This window comes from Chenopodium album, chromosome 1 (genome assembly GCF_948465745.1).
Source record: "Chenopodium album chromosome 1, dcCheAlbu1.1, whole genome shotgun sequence".
NCBI classification, from domain to species: Eukaryota; Viridiplantae; Streptophyta; class Magnoliopsida; order Caryophyllales; family Amaranthaceae; genus Chenopodium; species Chenopodium album.
Window position 1 is genome coordinate 64375229 of NC_137834.1, and position 17029 is coordinate 64392257.

Below are 17029 nucleotides of genomic sequence, written 5' to 3' on the forward strand. Positions count from 1 at the left end.
TTGCTAACAAGGGGAAGCATAGTGTCGACTCTGTATCCTTTTTGCAAGCTCAACTGACCTCTATTTGCCAAAAATTAGATAATCTGAGCACTGCTAATGTAGCCAATGTTTCTGCGATTAATAATAATTCTAATGAGGCCTTCTGTGAAAATTGTGGTATTGTGGGTCATTGGGAGCAGGATTGCAGGAGTTCCGTGGAGCAAGTTAATGCCTTCCAAGCTTATAGGCAGAATAACCCATACTCCAACACTTACAATCCTGGGTATCGGAATCATCCATACCTTTCCTACCGGAGCACTAATGTTCAAAATTCACCACCACAAGAACCACAGGTGCCACAGCAACAACACCAGAAATACTATCATCCCAATGCTAGCCAGAAGAATCAACCACAACAACCCCGCTCATCTTCCGGCCCTTCTTTGGCGGAAATTAGAGCAATGTTGGTCAATATGCAAAAGCACATGGAGAGCAGAGATGCGACAATTGATCAAATTTTAGCGCATAATAAAATTGTAGATAATCAAATCGCGCAACTCTCCGCTACTCTACAAGCACGCCAACAGGGAGCCCTGCCGGCACAGCCAACTAGGCCTACGGATCAAGCATTTGCAATTACTCTAAGGAGTGGTTCAAACTATGAAGGGACCTCTATGCCCAGAGTTGATGAACCTATTTTATTAAATAATGCTAATCTTGATTCCATTAAACCAAACAATGTAGTTGATAGCCCTGCAGGGCTAAAGGATAATACTAACATATCTAATTCTACATTGCAGGGTACAACTCCAGAGAAGGTGGCTACTCCAGACAAAGATAAGAATTCTCAAAAGCCAATATCAAACTTCCTTTCCCCAATCGTCAATTGAAGACAAACTTGGATAAGCAGTTTGGTAAGTTCCTGGAGGTGGTTAAAGATTTGAAGGTAACAGTTCCCTTTACTGAATTGATCACACAAATCCCCTCATATGCAAAATTTATGAAAGAAATTTTGACGAGAAAAAGGTCTATTAGTGAGGTAGAGACAGTAGCTTTCACTGCAGAGTGTAGTGCCGTACTTCAAAATAAGTCTCCACCTAAATTAAAAGATCCGGGTAGTTTTTCTATCCCTTGTCATATTGGCAATCTCTTGATTGATAATGCATTATGTGATTTGGGTGCTAGTGTTAGCGTCATGCCATTATCTGTGTGCTCCAAGTTGAATATGGGTAAGTTAAAAGCTACCAATATAACTCTACAAATGGCCGACCGTTCTTTCAAATATCCCTTAGGTGTTTTAGAGGATGTCCCTGTTAGAGTAGGTAAATTTTATATACTTGTGGATTTTGTTGTTCTTGATATGGCTGAGGATATGCAAACCCCAATTATTTTGGGTAGACCATTCCTTAACACTGCAGGAGCAGTCATAGATGTAAGAAGTGGTAAGCTAACACTATCAGTAGGGGACGATAAAGTTGTTTTTAACCTGAATAATGCCCCCAAAAGCTCCATGATTGAGGAGAAATGTTTTAGTGTTAATGTGGTTGTAAATTATTCTAACAAGCCCCAAGCTCTTGAAAAAGATCCCTTGGAGGCGATATCTTGTGTTGCATCCTTTTCAGATGAGATAGACAAATGGCAGAAGGAAGTCGATGCAATAGAAAGAGCACTCTACAATGTTGGTCTTGGTTTCGAGGATGAACAAGTGGAACCGATCGAGCAAGTTGTGCGAATCGAGCCTACAGTAAGTGTTCCGCCAGATCGAGTTGCAAGTGTTGAAGGCAATGACAATTTGAAGCAACATTCGATCAAAAAAGGGTTTTTAGTGCGTCGCATTGAAGATCCCCCAGTCCAAGTCAAGGAGGATCCACCAGATAAGGCGACTTGGCGTCCCACAGGTTATGTCAGGAAGCCGCATCGCAGCCTAAACATCGCTAGACCGGGTGAGAAACCACCCGATCGAGCATTAGGCCAAGGGTCCTAAGAATTGTACTTGGTAAGAAGGTTGTGCGGGACCTAGATAAACCAGCGCTTTGCGGGAGGCAACCCGTATTTCGTGCTTTCTAGACTAGTTTTCCTTTTCTCTTATTTTTATTTTTATTTTAGAGAGGTGAGGAGAGTGATATTTTACCATTTTTAAGTGTTGTTGTACAGGTATGAATTTGACAGGTAAAAAGACTTAGAAAAATTTGAAGAAGAAAAGAAATCGGAGAAACTCCAAGGCTTGGTACGGGCCCGATCGGGCGAGGCTTGCCCGATCGGGCGCGCAAGTGAGGCAAAAATCGGAGAAAAATTCGCCCGATCGGGCGCGCAAGCAGAGCTGATTTCGAGGCTAATTTTGCCCGATCGGGCGCGAGAGGAGAGCTGGAAACGAGTTCTCTTTTCGCCCGATCGGGCGAGGTCGCCCGATCGGGCACAAATCGAGTGAGAAGGAAAGAAATATCGGGCGAAGCTCGCCCGAACGGGCGAAAATTTTGTTCGCGTTCGCGCCCGATCGGGCGCGCAACTTGTATTTTGGAAATTTCCCCAGTCGCCCGATCGGGCACGCCTACAGCCCGTCCCCCCCTTTATTTTCTTTTCTCTTCTTTCTTTCCTCACTTTCCCCTTATTTCATCTTCTTCATTTCACTTTCTCTCTCTAAAACCTCCATTTCCAAACCTTCAACTCACACTTAAATCCAAGATCTCCTCCTATTCTTCCATCCAAACTTAAAAATTCTTACATTTTCCAACTCCTCTCATCTTCCCCTACAATCTACACTAAATTTTCAACACTTTCTCTCAATTTCTTTTCAAGCCCTAAGAGAGAGAAAGCTTCAATTCCTACTACTTTCACATAAAATGGCTTTCAAGAGGTCTAGAACTGTTAGGGGTGAAGGATCGAGGCAACAAGCACCCAGCATTGACCCGGAGTTGCAAATTCCGGGGTGGGAGAGGGTGGTCATCACCACCCAAGAGCAAAAGCAAAGCATGCTCAACCTCATCACACGGCAGGTAATTCCTACCCGTTTTATTCATCATCCTACGCTTTCTAGACTATAAATTGATAAACATGTTGAAAAACTGTTCAAAGGAATTGGCATGAGTGGTTTGTTCAATTTACACTATGATACTTATGATTATTTAACTTTAGAATTCATTTCTAGTTTTAATGTCATAAAATCAAATGCTCTAATCTCTCATGTTCAATTTCGATTGTTTAATAATGATATTAGATTGTCCTTGAAAGATTTTGGAAAATTGTTTGAATTGAAAGCCGATAGACCAATTGAACCACCCCAAGACAGCATTACTTTTGTCTACCGTGCTCTAATGGGGAATCCTAACTTAAACCTCCAACATGCCAAGGGCACTTGGATTCAACATCCCGTGCCAAAACTTTGGCAACGGTTTGTTGGCCTTACCATCTTTGGGAGGCATGAACCGGCTAATGTGAGGAGAGATGAACTAGAACTATTAGGATCATACATGGTTCCTGAGAGTGACAAGCTTAACATAGTTCATAGGATGGCCCAACACTTTCAGAGGGTGGCCAATGCGGCCGAATCGGGTAGGTCTAGGGTCCCAATTTACTTTGGTGGGTTAGTAACCCACATAGCGGTCAAATACCTTAGTTGGACCCCTAGCGGTGATGGTAAGGTAGCCGGACCAACCTTAATGGACGCACCCTACTTAGGAGGCCTTAATTGGATAAATGTGATAGGGGGTGAGACTTGGTGGGTGATTCATAGGGAGTCGGGTAGAAAAGACAACGCTTTCACCTTTCCTAACCCGGCCTTGACCAAATTTGGGAAGGGTCTTCCCTCTTATACCTTTGAATTAGGAGACCAAGGGGAGGCCCAAGCACACCACCAAGCACCTCCCTCACCACCACAACATTTCCACCAACCATCACCCCAACACTACACACATAACATTCCCACTTCCTCAACCAACTACAACATTGACCCTAACGCCCCATATGACTTTTCGGCTTTTAGAAGCCAATTGGATCGGATAGAGAGTGGGCAAGGGAGGATGGAGGGTATGGTTAGGAATTTGGGCACTAGGGTAGGAGCCCTAGATGCTAGGGTTGGGGTTGTGGAGAGGAACTTAGGGCGGGGTTTATACCCCATGTATGATGATTATGCCCGTCGGGGGGCTATTCCCCCCGAATCACTTGTCCCCGATTGGTTCCAATACCCCCGAGGGGGATACACGGACCCAAGTGCCTACGGTACCCATGTGGACTATTCATCGGTCCATGGATATGGGACCGATGCTCCTTTTGGTGGGCTTGGGGGGAATGTAGACCCTAACTATTTTGCAGGTGGTTCGGGTTATGGAGGTGGTGGTTCGAGCCATGGAGGGGCCGGTTCTAGCCATGGTGGTGGCGGCTATTCGAGGATGGATGAGGACGAGGAGTAGGTTACACTCCCAAGTCAATGAGGGCATTGCTTGATTTGGCTTGGGGGGGTAATCTTTCGCTTGGTAACTCTCTTTCCTTTCTCTCTATTTACTTGCTTTCTAGTGTAGTTTTTATTGCTTTCTTATATATGAAAAATACAAAAAAATTGAAAAAATAAAAAAATTCAAAAATACGTTCCAATGAATTGTAAATCATGCTTCCCTGTGCCCCATACTTGAGAAAATTTGTTTTGATTCTTGGTATTTGATGATGAATATTGTGGATTTGTTGGTCATGATTGGAAGTTTAATTGTTTGGATTCCTTAACATGCGTCAATTTTGTCCAACTACTTGTGAATATAGTGCTTGACTACTTGATTTGGTAAGGAATGTGTGATAGTTCCATAGTTCCTGGTATGTCAATGAATTTGAGTATTGGTTTGCAACTATAAGTAACGTTTATATGATTCATTATTATGCACATTGAGGAGGACGAAGGCATTTGTTCTTTTAGGTAGCCTTCAGACATTGTAGATACATTTGTTTCCTTCTTGCTACCCATGTTGTTGCCTTGACCTTTTGTTGTTTATTAGCCACATTACAAGCCTATTTTGCCCCATTGGTTACTAGTCCCAAGCTTGGCTTGGGGGAGCTATTAGTGAGTGAGGTGAGGGAGTTTGTAGTGTGCTTATTATTTGCACAATTTGGGTGGGGTTTGAGAAGTTGTTTTGTTGATTGATCATGTTTATTTTTGATGAGTTTGAGAGTTATATTTTCTTGAAAAAATAAAGCATGATTATTATGGAAAAAAAAGAGAAGTTCAAGAAAAAAATGTGAAAAAAATAAGTGAACTTCAATAGAAAAAAAAAAAGAAATGTTTAAATGATCTAGTTGGAGGTTGATTAAAAAAAAATTTGAGCCTCAATGGAAAAAAATTCAAGTTTGGAAAATAAGTTTGTTTATTCACTCTACTTCTTCATTATTATATCTTATGAGTGAAATTGTAAGAGTTGGGTTTATTTATTATGATTGGAGTATATTTGGTTGATGTTAGAGTTGGTTATGTAGGAGATGTATGATCACTATTTATTTTGATCATGGGTTTTATTAGGATATGGCTCCTTTAAGCATAGCTTTTCTCTCACATGATCCCAAATTTATCCTACCTTTACCCTAGCCTTACATTACAAGCTTAAAAGACCTTCCGACCTTGTGCATAGAATTGTACGAATGTAAAAGTGTTGTTTATCAATGCAAGTTATGACTTGGCGTATTTCGAGTCGACTAGTAGGATGAGCGTTCAATGTTTTTATACACACGAGAGTGTGAGTTGGGAGGGCATTGTTCACATTAAAGGGGTTGGTTGGAGAGAGATCGAGTACATTCTTTACTCGCCACATAAATGAGAGTCGAGTGTGTGAGCACTAGTCTTGAATTCTATATGCTCTTGTGGTTTGCTCTACTTGACAATTGTTGGGGAGGAAGGGTGATTAGATGAATAAGATTGATTGATGTTGAAGCATGTTCATTAATTTTACCTTGAATCGTTGGTTCTTGATTTGATTATTGGGGTGAAGTATGTTTTATATGTTCATTGATGAGCTCTTTGCTTAGGGACAAGCAAAGGTTTGGCTTGGGGGAGTTTGATGTGTCCATTTTATATAGTATTTTACCCCCGTCCCTTGGTCATAATTAGTAGTGTTTTTTGGCTCTTTAGAGCCACTTTTATTACTAATATGTGTTTTCTAGTGTTTTCGTAGTTTTGGTTGAGTTTTGCAGGGAATTGCACCTTTGGAGCATTTTCCCGGGATTTTTACGAAGCAACTACGAGCATTGGAGGAGCACGACCGTCGTTGAAGCCCAAGGCCGGCTAGAGCCATCGAGCCGGTGATTAAGGGCTCGGTATTTGGAATACCGAGGTTTGGACCGAGTATTCAAGACCCGAAGAGGAGATCCGGATTGGGCCGAGGAGTCGAGCCCAATCGGAAGTCCAAAGCCTCGAGGAGCCACAAGGGCTCGATCGGGCAAGATGCGTACTGGTGCGTGGCCCAAGGCGCGCCCGATCGTGCGAGGCTTAGCACGATCGGGCGGTGCTGTGAGAAGACCTGTGCGAGAAAAAAGGCGGGCCCGATCGGGCGGCCTCTAGCCCGATTGGGCGCGTGTTTCTGGAAGGGTCTTTTGACGAGCAATTAGTTTCTAATTAGGAGTTGTTTTAGTTTTGTTTTAAGTGTGTTTTTAGGACGATTATGAGGGATCATCTTCTCTTCCTCTTCTCTTAATCTCCTTCTCTCTTAGACTTTCTCTCTCTACTTAGTTTTCTCTCTCTTAATCTCTCTCTAAACCTTTGTTCTTAATTTCTTTCATTAATTCCAGATTTATTTTGGTAACGATTTCTCTTCCCTTAATCTTAGTTATTTATTTTATTCCTTTCATCATGATTTATTTTATTACTTTGATTAGTTTAGTTTTTAATATGTGTGAGTAGTTTAATTTCTAGGGTTTATGGGAATCTAATAAATAATATGAAGGGGTAAATTATTGTTGTTGATTATCAATGCTAGATTAATTTCCTATTGATTGATTTAATGCTCTGTGACTAGATTAGGCCTATCTTTTATGCATGAGTTTGACAATATTGATTCAAAAATCGAGAGATGAGAATTAATGTTTAGGTCTAGTTTCAATAGGCAAGTTAATTTATAAATGGTTAAGTCAAGATTCGAGAGATGAGATTTAATACCGATAAATTAATTGTGTGATTGTAATAAGTAGCGAGAGCCCTTTACAATCTGGTTAATTGATGCATTGATGATTGACTATTATTGATTATTGGTATTGCATGATAATTTCTTATTGGATTGTTTTAATGTTTTACAATTGCGGCTTGTAAAAGTATAGCAATATTAAATTGATGAATCGAGCAGATGTTAATTTGATATTAAAGGCTATTTTCAATAAGAACTTAGATCTAGTAAATTGCGAGAGCCTGTTAGATCTATGTTGATTAATAAATTGCGAGAGCCTGTTAATCATGTTATTTATGCAATGTCAATGATTGATTACTATGTTTTACCCTGGAGTATTATTTATTGGTGAACCTATGCCCTAGATCCTTTTATATATTGTTTTATTCCTATTCTCAACCTTAGTAGTTTAGTTTCTTGCTTAATTATAAATATTGGTTACTTAAATAATTTAGATTATAATAATTAATTAGGAGTGAAAAGACTAGTTTCCCTGTGGAGATCGACCCTACTTCCCTATCTACCTTAGTTAGTGATTTAGGTAATTATTTTTTATTAGGGGATACGACTTTACCCTGTCAGGCCTCACCATTCTCAATGGTGGAAAATGTAGAAGAGAAATGATCATCAAAGGTGAAAGAAGAAAGCAATGGTTTAAGATTTGAGATAGGAGTTGGAGACTCAACCTCACCAAACCCTTCATTCTCATATTCATAATCATCAAAAGTAGGCTCTACCTCCTCAACCTTATCATAAGGGACCTTTTCTTCATCAAAGTCTAAGCTCAAGGCCTCACCCACAAAGCAACCATGGTTATTAATTAAAGGAGATGGGGTGGAAGAAGGTTGGTTTTCAAAATTAAGGAATGGAGGAATGAAATCACAATCAAGGGAGGTGGGTGGGAGAATTGACTCACCAATTGGTTTTTCAACACTCAAAACCTCTTGGTCCTTATCACCCTCAAACATCCAATCTCCCATGGAGACTACTTCATCCTCTTCATCCTTACTCTCTTTCCTCACAACTTTTTCACGCTTCAAAAATTGCAATGTCTCATCCTTCATAACTTGAATGACCATTTCCTCAAAATTAAGAGAAGCCAACATTTTTAGTTTCTCTTCAACTCCATCTAAAGGCTCAATGGAACGAAATTCAAATTTGGAAGGAGGTTTAAAATGCAAACACTCTTTAGGAACATCCATCTCTACACCCTTTTCCTCACTCATGGGCTCTCTAACATCTTCCTCACATACTTTGGAGCTCTCAAAACAATCATCATCATCGTCTTCCATACCTACCAATGTGGTAGAAACTTCATTTACATTCAATATTGATGACAATTGACTCTCCATCTCCTCATTCTTCCTAAAAACACCCTTATTACTCTCTTCCAACTTTTTCAACATTTCCATTTGGCTTCTCACAATCTCCAAATATCTCATCTCATTTGGTTCCAAATTAGAATTCATCTCCAATTTTCTCAAAGAACCACCAATTTGATTATAAGAAGACTCAAAGGTAGGATCTAAAGATTGGAAAATGAAGAGCATTGAGGAGCATCATTGGGGAAAGAATTATGTACAAGCATGCAAGGATCAACATTAGAGATATGAGTGGCATCATCAAATTGGGGAATGGGGGCACAAGTAGGCATACAAGGTTCATCATTCATGGAACATGGACCATAACAATCATCAATTGAAGCATTTGAATAACCATGACCACGATCACAACTATCTCTAGCAAACCATACATAAAAGTCCCAAGCATCATCGATTGACAATGCCCGAAATCCACCATTAAACATGCTTTCAACAATGTCTCTAGTTTGCTCATTCAAATTATGATAACAAATCTCGCAAGCCTCCCAAATATGACAACCATGGTAACTAATGAAGTTATATAGTCTATTAAAGTACACCCAAAATGGTTCATCCTCTAATTGAGGAAATGAGGTATTTTCCATTTTATACAAAACAAACAAAAATCAAATAAAAGAAAAGTATACACAAAGACCTAGACTCAAGCAATAAAAAACACTAAAACATAGACACCGTTCCCCGGCAACGGCGCCATTTTGATGAGGGGAAAACTAGGTCGTTATCTAATCTTCCCTCGGTCAAACTAAATTTATAAACACTTAACAAACCTTAATACGAGTATAGAGGCAAGTCAAGGGTCGAACCCAAAGGAACGGTAATGTTCAAGCACTTTCAATTATGCGCTTAAGCTAGGTCGAAGACGAAGGTAAGAGAAAATACTAACAACTAACAAAACAAGTAACCAAGGAAATAAAACACTAGGAACGGGGATCAACAAGTAATCATGTCAATTGCAACAACTTGGGAAGAGCATGCCAATCAAAGGTTGTGAGGACTAATGATAAGAGCAATCAATAGGAACCAAAGAGCTATCTCCTAATTGTTAAGCTAGGGTTCACTGTGAATAACAAACAAAGAGAATCACAATCAAAACCAATCGATAATTGCAATTCCTAAATCAATTGTTCATGTCATTAGCAATTACAATGCAATCTAGCATAATTCTCAAGGCCTAATTGAATTACACACATGCAAACCTTCACTAATCACTTTAATCTCAACAATCAATCAACATTATTCCCAAATTAATCACAATTAATCAATCATACAAGTTTCACCCAATTCCTAGCCAAACAACTATTCAAGAATCATCATCTATCAACTAACAACTATGGAAATCAAGAATCAACAATATATCAAGAATAACTACACTAATCAAGCATCAAACATCAAAATCAATCCAAACAAACATGAAATTAAACAAAGCAATAAGGTGAGATAGAGTTAAGAATGCTCATTGATAATAGAGAAGATCTTAAACACAATTGTCACCCTTGTATCTTCAATCTCTCAATCACCATTGAAATCCTTCACTTTATCTCTCTAAAACTACTCCTAATCTAGCCTAATCTAGAGAGAGAAGCTCTCAACCTAAGAGAGAAACTATTCTCAGACTAAGAATTATGTGAATGAATGATAATAAAAACCCCCCAAAAACAATATATAAACAAAAGGAGAAAAGAAACTTAAAATCGTAAAAGACCCAGAAGTCCGCGCCCTCGGAGAAATTGGTCACGCCCGCGGGGAGCCCGCGGCCAGCCCGCGGAGAGTTACTGCCCAAAATCGGCAGAAATGGGTTGCGGCAGATTTGCAGGGCCAACTTTGGAAGGCTGTAACTCACGATATAGGAATTGTATGAAGGCGTTCAACCTATCATTGGAAATCTCTTCAAGCCTAGTTTCCAACCCAACTTGAATCACCTCAATCCGATCAGTAGAACTCGAGATATGGCCGAAACAATGCACAAAGGTCCTTTTTGATACTTTGTAAGCCTTCATTTTCCTTTGTTTCTTGGATTGGCTTGACTTGCGTGCTTGGCTTCCCTAACTTGGCTCCGTTAAATTCCTTGAATTCACTTGAGCTCCCTCCTTGATGATTAAATCCCGGGAAGCTCGACACACCTACAAAACAAGTCAAACAAACGGAGAAGCGAGGGAAAAAGCCGAGAAATGAATAAAATAATAAGAAAACCACTAAAGGCACGCATTTCTCTAAACTAACACACAAACATGCAAATCAAGCATTATTCCCTAAAAACACGACATAAACGACTAAAAAGGAGCATAGAAATATAAAGAAAACATAGCCTAAAGGTGCCATAAATGGCACGGATCACTGGCTTCCAGAAGACTATCACAGCGAAAATTAGAGGCAGTTACGGGCGTAGCAGTCTTCAGGCGGTATTCCCTAGCTTGAGGAAGATCTTCAAACAAAATTAAGCTCTTTTTTTAGAGACGGGTGAACATCAGCAGCAACAAATCAGTTACCTCCAGAGACGTGTGAACGACGGTGCAAGATACGCATTTCTTAACTCTCTTATTAGTTTTAACTAACGCTAGTTTGCAGGTATTGGTGTTACAAGAATGATTCAGGATCGCATAACGTTCTAAATCATTCTCCGTCCCTATCGTTACTTTGACTTTGGTTTTCAAAACTTGCGTTTCTCCAAACTAAGTCAAAGTGGGGGCTTCTGTAGACACCCAAATGTGTCTCCCCAAAACAAAACCCAGTGATGAATAAATTTTATGTCATTTGATTATCGAACAAAGCAAAAGTGTGAAAAGTCTAGTGATGAGGATATTTTTATTAAAATATCTCTTCTTTCTGTTTTTGAAAATATTTCTTTTCTTACCCTATTTATGAAAAACGTGCGTTCCAATTTAGTTTGGTTCATGATATAGGTCCAATAATAGTGTAGTTGAATGTGGCTTGAAAATACCTATCCAACGATATATTATAAGCCCAATTCCGATGAATAATGAGGAAGTTATGGCCAAAATACTAAACTGGGCCCAAACCGGATTTTACCTACGACTCAATGATCATGTGGAGGGTCCAAAGGTTTAATCCTATTCCTAAACTAATTAGGATTAATTATAAATTTCCATAAGTTTCTAAAAGATCTTAATTATCCTTTTTGAAAATATAATATCAAAGAGTTTGAAATTTAATAAAACTTTCGTTTTTTAAAATCCTAATTCTATTCAAACTTAAAGATATTCAAAGATAGTCAGATATTATTTTTGTGTCTCATAACCTTCATCCAAATCTTATATGGTTGGATAGATCTTGAAATTATCTTTCCAATGATATATTATAATATTAATTCCGAGCTATAACGAAAAAGATATGAATGGAATACGAAACTCTATCCAAAACTGACACTCTTCCACTATTTCGGCCATATATTTTTATATACAAAATATTTTTATTTGATTCTAATTAGGTTGGAAAGTAGACTTCAAGAGATTTCCAACGACATATTATATGACTTATTTGGACTTCTGGATCAAAATATATGATAAAAACGACATCCGCAAAAAAACTGTCCCAGCGCCAAACGACAGGTCTGTCACCTGGCGACTAGCTTGTCATCTAGCGCTGCTCCTGTCGTTGGCGAAAGGATGTCTTATATTCTGAATAGGACTCGAACTCTTTTCTTTCTATTTCCGTGCTATATTTTTTATAAACAGGGGTCGTATCTCCCCGTTTTTAATCATTTACAACAATCATCTCTCTCTATTCTCTCTCTAAAAGCTAGAAGCTTTCTCTCTCTTCTTTTTCTAAACCTTCCCTCTCTCAAATCCACATACATTAGCTCTAGACACCTAGCCAAGTTTGAAGTTGCCTTTCGCCCTAGACGTGAAAGGTTGATAATTTCTGAGGGTTTGGTCCCAAATCTCTATTTCAATTATTTAATTTAATTGTACTGTTTTAATATTTTCCTTGAAGTTATTAACGCGTGTATTTTGTTATTAGAAAGAGGTACGATGCATCGAAGTAAGTAATTTAATTGTTTTATTATTATAGAAATCATGCTTAGATTATTATTTTGATTCCTAGTATCATGTTAGGATGTTTTATTGCTTCCTAGTATCATGTTTAGGGTTAATTAATGTTTCTAATATCATGTATGATTATTATGATGCTTCCTATTTCTTTCCTAATATCATGTTAGTATCATGTTAGGTCTAAAGCTTTGATTTTTATTGTTTAGTGACATGCTAGGGTTTGTTATTAATCTTGTTAGTATCATGCCTAGCTAGGATCTTGCTATTAATATTATGTTTTAAAATGATTAATATTATTTTGATTATAATTGTTATGATGATTATTATGTTGCTTGATATTATATTATTATTACTATTGCTTGATCACGCCTTTTATGCATGTGTAAAGGGAATTTGTACTTGTAATCACGCATAATAAGATAATAAATAATCTTGTTTAGGTTAATCAAGTGATCGCCAATAATAGATTTGTTTGTGCATTAATATTCAACCAACATAGATAAACAGGTTTAGGGTTAACCTATTGATTGCATGTTAGTCAGAAAACGCACATGAATATGAGAAGAATAAAGTAGAAGCCTATTTTTAGGTTGGATTTGTACCTTCATCCCCGAACTTCCAGTCATGGTTCCAGAACTATAGGAGTTAACGATCTCCTGGATCGTTAAGGGGTGTAACCTTCATCTTGTGAACGGTTTACAAGTTCCTAAAACTTGTTGGCGACTCTTTTGCTCTAGCTTCCTTCCCTTTGGACGCTACCATGCTTAAGTGTATGATCACAGTGGGGCTCAAGTGTGGAATTGCTTGATTCCCTACAGTATATAATATAATTTACGTCATTGATTATAAGCTTAAATGTAATCAGAGCCGATTTTAACAATTTGGAGGCCCAGGACAAAATGATTATTAAAAAAATCATTTGTTTTTTATAATTATTAAATACTTATGTAATTTGTTAATTCGTAAATAATTTTATATAATTTGTTGAATATTTTCTCTCTTTATTTAATTGCATTATTTGGACATTTTCACTATTCAACTTTTCTTTTGACCTTGTTTTGTGATTTATATTATAATTAAATATTATATTTTTATAATTTTTTGAAAATTTCACCAAATACCCCTGAGTTATTTTTGTATTCACCATATACCCATGCAAATTTTCAAATTCACCGTATACACTTGAGTTTCACAAAAATGTCACCAAATATCCTTAATGACTAACGGCGATTAATTTCGTTAGTCATTAAGGTTAATTTTGCCACGTGGCATGCTGCAATTGGTTCTCTTTTAATTAATTAATCAATTAATTTAATTAATCATTTAATTCATATAAAAAAATTAAACCTACCCCTAGCCACCCCCTCCCCTACCAAACCAACCCAATGCCAGCGGGCGCCGGCGGTCCCCCTACCCCTAGCCGGAACCGGCACCGGTGGTCCCTATTTGCCGGCGAGGCCAGCTCTCCCACCCTCGACATCCCCTCCCCTACCCCTTTACCCCACGACACTCGCAATCCTCCCCTAAAACCCCTCCCCATCCCTCGAAAAACCCCCCTCCTTCGTGGCCGGCGTCCAAACCCCCTCCCAGGCGCCGGCAAACCTTTTTCACCCCACCCCCTGCCATCCCCACCCCATTTCCACCTTAAACCACCACCCAAAAACCCCTTAAACCCCTTAATCGAAAAAACCCCAAATCGAAATCTAGGGTTTTGATTTGGGGATTTTTTTGTTTTTTTGTTGGTGGTTTAGGGGGGAAAGAGGGTGGGGATGGCGGGAGGTGGGGCAAAAAAGGTTCGCCGGCGCCGGGGAGGGGGTTTGGACGCCAACCGCGAAGGAGGGGGGTTTTTGGAGGGAGGGGTTTAAGGGGAGGGGAAACGACGGGAGAGGGGGCTGGGTTCGTGGGTGGGGGATGCCATCGCTAGCACCTGGCGGCCGCCGCCGGCGCCGTCTGGCAGGGGCTGGGTTGGTGGTAGGGCGTTTGGGGTGGGGTGGGGTGGGTCTTGGGTGGTGGGGTATTTTTTTTAATTTATTTTTTATTTTTAAATAAAGTTTTTTTTAATAATTAATTAACTAATATTACAATAACCAATTAGAGGCTGTCATGTGGCATATTAGTCATTAATGACTAACAGTGTTAACCGCCGTTAGTCATTAAGGGCATTTGGTGAAATTTTTCTTAAACTCGGGAGTATTTTGTGAATTTAAAAGTTTTGATGGGTATTTGGTGAAAAAAAAAATTACTCAGGGGCATTTGGTGAAATTTTCGTTTACTTAAATAAATAACTAGTAATCATCAATGAATAATAACTAATCAATAATCCATAAGTATATATTTCAATAACTATATATTTAATGATACTGCATACTAAAAAAAATCGTTCTTGGTTTGATAATGCACCATTTTGTTTTTTTTTTGCCTTTTTTGTCATTTTCATATGGAAAATATTAGTGTAAAATAAAAATGCATATACATATGATAAGTAAAAGGAAAGTCTAACATAATACAGTAAAATAATTAAAAAAAATAACCACAATTAGTCAAACTTTAGGTGATCTTCTAATATTAATTCAACGTTAATAAATTAAAAAATAAGTAACATTGATGTCTATATTCCATAAAATATTTTAAGTACTAGATTTTACTTGTGATCAGTCAAACAAGTCATCATTTGACTTATACTATAATGAACTCTCATTTAAATAAGAATTATCTTAATAAAAAAATAAAATATATAGCTTAATATTAACTTATACAAAAAATTAATTTTAATTTTAATTTTAATAAATAATTTTTTAAAAGACTAAGGTGTCGGGTTTGGTGTGGAGGGCTAGGTGGTCGTAGGTTCGTGCCGACTAGGGTGGGTGAGAGTTGTGTGGGATCGATGAATCAGCTAGGTTGGGGCTAGGTGAGAGTTCGCCGCATAAGTGTGGTATGAGAGTAAGGGTTAGGCTTTGGTTGGGAGTTCGCCACATAAGTGGGGTTCGAGAGTTAGAGTTAAGGTTTGGGTGTGTGTTCGCTAGACTGCTTGGGACACTAGGATGTAAAGTTAAAATGTATCCAATTAAAGAAATTGATGTAGTATTATAGCAACTCCAATAGTAAGCTAATTAGCAAATTAGCTTTTTTAGGTTACATAAAATTATAAAGCTAATTTCTTTTCTAGCTAGTTTGTGCCCTGGCTACTAGCTTGTGGTGTTTGCTAAAGAGAAAAAGAATTTGTCATACATGCGTCAAGATTGCAGTTTATCCCAAACAATTTGGAGTAAGTGCAATTATTCTGTGTTTTGTCTCACTCTCTTTGTAGTATGAGTGACTGGTGGGAGCACTGTTTTGGTAATTTTGGGTAGGAAATAGTGAGTTTAATTACCATGTGTTGGGCTATGTGGGGCGCAAGGAACAAATGAATGATTGAGGGTGAAAATCCAAATGTTGAACAAATTGCTGCCTATGCTTTGAAGATTAATACGAAGGGGCGTGAGGTGGGAAAGTTGAATATCAAGGGGAATTGATGGGTGTAAAGAGTGTCTTTGTGGGCGGGTCTCCTTCGGCATCTGATGTGATTAAAATTATTGTTGATACTGAGTTTTGGGAGAGATGGGGCTGGGTGCTGTTTGCGGGTATAGTGAGGGGGTGGTGCTTTGGGGAGCTACGGTGTAGTGGAGTGAATAATGAGAGACTAAGTTTGCAGAGGTGAAAGCGGTATTTTAGGACATGAAGATTGCAAGACACAAGAGTATGAGTTGCATTGAGATCGAGAGTGATAATATGGTGGTGATTGAGGCAATGAAGAAGCGTTTGTATGACCCTAGTTCCTATCATCTTATTATATAGGATATTCTAGAATTTTTTCTTCTTTTAATTTTACTAGTGTTTCATGGTTTGTTGTAAAGCGAGGGGGTAATATCATCTGATTATATAGGATATTAAAGCTGTCACTTCCAAAGTTATTCACTAAAAATTTCTATTTTACACAGAACACTAACCAACTCATACAATTAACTAAGTGAATTCTACACTTGCTAGTCTGCAACTGCATTTATAATAAAATGTAGGTGCCCGTCAATTGATGTTAAAACCGCAAAGTTAACACTACCTATACAATTGCATAGTTCACACTTCACACGACACTATTAGTTTGCCATAATGGCCATGACAAAACAATCATCCTAACCACATTTCTTTGAGGAAAACTCATCCTAAACACATGATAAATTGTGATTGACTTATGTTACCATACTTTCCTTTCGTTTGTTGTAAACTCAATTTAATTTATGTAATTTTAGTCGTTTTCAAATTAAAAACAAAAAAACTTACAAACAATTTATACAATTTTTTTTAAAAAAAATAAAAAAATTAAGACAAATTATACAAGCTTTGGTGTGTGATGATAATCCCTACCTTATAAAAAGTACAAGATTATTCTTATGAATAATGTTATGTCTGTTATACCATTCAAAATGTGTATTTACATACATACCCTCATTAATATGTACAAGTATTTTTAATGAATAGTGTTTGGACAATT